Raw genomic sequence first — 4,947 nt, 5'->3', positions numbered from 1 at the left:
CACCTTATCATCTCTAGAATGTAACGATGAGATTCCCATTGTTTCCTAACACCCTAGATTTTTTTCTACACTCGATTTTCTCAAAAAATGTCAAAAATTCAATAATTGCCCGGCTGCTGGCCATTGTTTATAACAATAAAAATTGTTATTATTTTTTTTATAACTCCTAATCATCTCTAGAATGTAACGATTGGATTCCCATCGTTTGCTAACACACTGGATTTCTTTCTACACTCGATTTTCTCAAAAATTGTCAAAATTTAATAATTGCCCGGCTGCTGGCTATTGTTTATAAGAGTAAAAATTGTTATTATTTTTTTTATAACACCTAATCATCTCTAGAATGTAACGATGGGATTCCCATCGTTTCCTAACACCCTAGATTTTTTTCTACTTTCGATTTTCTCAAAAAATGTCAAAATCCAATAATTGCCCGGCTGCTGGCTATTGTTTATAAAAATAAAAATTGTTATTATTTTTTTCATAACACCTTATCATCTCTAGAATGTAACGATGGGATTCCCATCGTTTCCTAACACACTAGATTTTTTTCTACACTCGATTTTCTCAAAAAATGTCAAAAATTCAATAATTGCCCGGCTGCTGGCCATTGTTTATAACAATAAAAATTGTTATTATTTTTTTTATAACTCCTAATCATCTCTAGAATGTAACGATTGGATTCCCATCGTTTGCTAACACACTGGATTTCTTTCTACACTCGATTTTCTCAAAAATTGTCAAAATTTAATAATTGCCCGGCTGCTGGCTATTGTTTATAAGAGTAAAAATTGTTATTATTTTTTTTATAACACCTAATCATCTCTAGAATGTAACGATGGGATTCCCATCGTTTCCTAACACCCTAGATTTTTTTCTACTTTCGATTTTCTCAAAAAATGTCAAAATCCAATAATTGCCCGGCTGCTGGCTATTGTTTATAACAATAAAAATTGTTATTATTTTTTTCATAACACCTTATCATCTCTAGAATGTAACTATAGGATTCCCATCGTTTCCTAACACCTTAGATTTTTTTCTATTCTCGATTTTCTCAAAAATTGTCAAAATTTAATAATTGCCCGGCTGCTGGCTATTGTTTATAAGAATAAAAATTGTTATTATTTTTTTTATAACACCTAATCATCTCTAGAATGTAACGATGGGATTCTTATCGTTTCCTAACACCCTAGATTTTTTTCTACTTTCGATTTTCTCAAAAAATGTCAAAATCCAATAATTGCCCGGCTGCTGGCTATTGTTTATAAAAATAAAAATTGTTATTATTTTTTTCATAACACCTTATCATCTCTAGAATGTAACGATGGGATTCCCATCGTTTCCTAACACACTAGATTTTTTTCTACACTCGATTTTCTCAAAAAATGTCAAAAATTCAATAATTGCCCGGCTGCTGGCCATTGTTTATAACAATAAAAATTGTTATTATTTTTTTTATAACTCCTAATCATCTCTAGAATGTAACGATTGGATTCCCATCGTTTGCTAACACACTGGATTTCTTTCTACACTCGATTTTCTCAAAAATTGTCAAAATTTAATAATTGCCCGGCTGCTGGCTATTGTTTATAAGAGTAAAAATTGTTATTATTTTTTTTATAACACCTAATCATCTCTAGAATGTAACGATGGGATTCCCATCGTTTCCTAACACCCTAGATTTTTTTCTACTTTCGATTTTCTCAAAAAATGTCAAAATCCAATAATTGCCCGGCTGCTGGCTATTGTTTATAACAATAAAAATTGTTATTATTTTTTTCATAACACCTTATCATCTCTAGAATGTAACTATAGGATTCCCATCGTTTCCTAACACCTTAGATTTTTTTCTATTCTCGATTTTCTCAAAAATTGTCAAAATTTAATAATTGCCCGGCTGCTGGCTATTGTTTATAAGAATAAAAATTGTTATTATTTTTTTTATAACACCTAATCATCTCTAGAATGTAACGATGGGATTCTTATCGTTTCCTAACACCCTAGATTTTTTTCTACTTTCGATTTTCTCAAAAAATGTCAAAATCCAATAATTGCCCGGCTGCTGGCTATTGTTTATAAAAATAAAAATTGTTATTATTTTTTTCATAACACCTTATCATCTCTAGAATGTAACGATGGGATTCCCATCGTTTCCTAACACACTAGATTTTTTTCTACACTCGATTTTCTCAAAAAATGTCAAAAATTCAATAATTGCCCGGCTGCTGGCCATTGTTTATAACAATAAAAATTGTTATTATTTTTTTTATAACTCCTAATCATCTCTAGAATGTAACGATTGGATTCCCATCGTTTGCTAACACACTGGATTTCTTTCTACACTCGATTTTCTCAAAAATTGTCAAAATTTAATAATTGCCCGGCTGCTGGCTATTGTTTATAAGAGTAAAAATTGTTATTATTTTTTTTATAACACCTAATCATCTCTAGAATGTAACGATGGGATTCCCATCGTTTCCTAACACCCTAGATTTTTTTCTACTTTCGATTTTCTCAAAAAATGTCAAAATCCAATAATTGCCCGGCTGCTGGCTATTGTTTATAACAATAAAAATTGTTATTATTTTTTTCATAACACCTTATCATCTCTAGAATGTAACTATAGGATTCCCATCGTTTCCTAACACCTTAGATTTTTTTCTATTCTCGATTTTCTCAAAAATTGTCAAAATTTAATAATTGCCCGGCTGCTGGCTATTGTTTATAAGAATAAAAATTGTTATTTTTTTTTTCATAACACTTTATCATCTCTAGAATGTAACTATAGGATTTCCATCGTTTCCTAACACCTTAGATTTTTTTCTATTCTCGATTTTCTCAAAAAATGTCAAAAATTCAATAATTGCCTGGCTGCTGGCTATTGTTTATAACAATAAAAATTGTTATTATTTTTTTCATAACACCTTATCATCTCTAGAATGTAACGATGAGATTCCCATTGTTTCCTAACACCCTAGATTTTTTTCTACTTTCGATTTTCTCAAAAAATGTCAAAATCATGAGCCAAAAGTTTTGAACGTTCATATGAACGAAATTTTTTTTGCCATTTCTTTAAGTACGATTTTTATTACAAAATATTGTTCAAAATATCTAAAAAGAAGTTATTAATTTAATAATTGTTTAATTTACTGTTTTATTTTACATAGTTATCATAATTTTTAATAATTTATAGATTGAAAAAAATAATTCGTTCATATGAACGTTCAAAACTTTCGGCTAATGTCAAAATCCAATAATTGCCTGGCTGCCGGCTATTGTTTATAACAATAAAAATTGTTATTATTTTTTTCATAACACTTTATCATCTCTAGAATGTAACGATGGGATTCCCATCGTTTCCTAACACCCTAGATTTTTCTCTACTCTCAATTTTCTCAAAAAATGTCAAAATTCAATAATTGCCCGGCTGCTGGCTATTGTTTATAACAATAAAAATTGTTATTAATTTTTTTATAACACCTTATCATCTCTAGAATGTAACTATAGGATTCCCATCGTTTCTTAACACCTTAGATTTTTTTCTATTCTCGATTTTCTCAAAAATTGTCAAAATTTAATAATTGCCCGGCTGCTGGCTATTGTTTATAACAATAAAAATTGTTATTATTTTTTTTATAACACCTAATCATCTCTAGAATGTAACGATGGGATTCCCATCGTTTCCTAACACCCTAGATTTTTCTCTACTCTCAATTTTCTCGAAAAATGTCAAAATCCAATAATTGCCCGGCTGCTGGCTATTGTTTATAAAAATAAAAATTGATATTATTTTTTTCATAACACCTTATCATTTCTAGAATGTAACGATGGGATTCCCATCGTTTCCTAACACACTAGATTTTTTTCTACACTCGATTTTCTCAAAAATTGTCAAAATTTAATAATTGCCCGGCTGCTGGCTATTGTTTATAACAATAAAAATTGTTATTATTTTTTTTATAACACCTAATCATCTCTAGAATGTAACGATGAGATTCCCATTGTTTCCTAACACCCTAGATTTTTTTCTACTTTCGATTTTCTCAAAAAATGTCAAAATCCAATAATTGCCCGGCTGCTGGCTATTGTTTATAACAATAAAAATTGTTATTATTTTTTTCTTAACACCTTATCATCTCTAGAATGTAACTATAGGATTCCCATCGTTTCCTAACACCCTAGATTTTTTTCTACACTCGATTTTCTCAAAAAATGTCAAAAATTCAATAATTGCCCGGCTGCTGGCTATTGTTTATAACAATAAAAATTGTTATTAATTTTTTTATAACACCTTATCATCTCTAGAATGTAACTATAGGATTCCCATCGTTTCCTAACACCTTAGATTTTTTTCTATTCTCGATTTTCTCAAAAATTGTCAAAATTTAATAATTGCCCGGCTGCTGGCTATTGTTTATAACAATAAAAATTGTTATTATTTTTTTTATAACACCTAATCATCTCTAGAATGTAACGATGGGATTCCCATCGTTTCCTAACACCCTAGATTTTTCTCTACTCTCAATTTTCTCGAAAAATGTCAAAATCCAATAATTGCCCGGCTGCTGGCTATTGTTTATAAAAATAAAAATTGTTATTATTTTTTTCATAACACCTTATCATCTCTAGAATGTAACGATGGGATTCCCATCGTTTCCTAACACACTAGATTTTTTTCTACACTCGATTTTCTCAAAAAATGTCCAAATTTAATAATTGCCCGGCTGCTGGCTATTGTTTATAACAATAAAAATTGTTATTTTTTTTTTATAACTCCTAATCATCTATAGAATGTAACGATTGGATTCCCATCGTTTGCTAACTCTATAGAATTTTTTCTACACTCGATTTTCTCGAGGAACTCAATATTTCACTTTATATGTATTTCTTTATTTATTTATTTATAATAATAATTATTATGTCTTGGTGTTTGTAGTTTTCATTTGT

The 4,947-nt window shown here is 29.4% G+C and overlaps 1 long non-coding RNA gene across 6 annotated transcripts; it reads right to left on the bottom strand.

Moving 5' to 3' along the window:
- Positions 1 to 427: 427 nt before the first annotated feature.
- Positions 428 to 4,667, bottom strand: LOC127286360 (uncharacterized). Of its 6 annotated transcripts, none has more exons than XR_007843731.1 (6): positions 4,616 to 4,667; positions 3,854 to 3,966; positions 2,438 to 2,648; positions 1,627 to 1,950; positions 816 to 1,139; positions 428 to 490 (listed from the first exon to the last, which is right to left on the bottom strand). It is a non-coding gene; the product is annotated as an uncharacterized LOC127286360 (long non-coding RNA). The 6 variants fall into 6 exon arrangements; XR_007843730.1 differs by lacking the exon at positions 4,616 to 4,667 and adding an exon at positions 4,454 to 4,608; XR_007843729.1 differs by lacking the exon at positions 4,616 to 4,667 and adding an exon at positions 4,129 to 4,199.
- Positions 4,668 to 4,947: the final 280 nt, after the last annotated feature.

This window comes from Leptopilina boulardi, unplaced genomic scaffold, assembly GCF_019393585.1.
Source record: "Leptopilina boulardi isolate dan_hultmark-lab unplaced genomic scaffold, ZJU_Lbou_2.1 LbouV2_353, whole genome shotgun sequence".
Taxonomy (NCBI): Eukaryota; Metazoa; Arthropoda; class Insecta; order Hymenoptera; family Figitidae; genus Leptopilina; species Leptopilina boulardi.
This window is presented reverse-complemented; position numbering and strand designations above follow the sequence as displayed.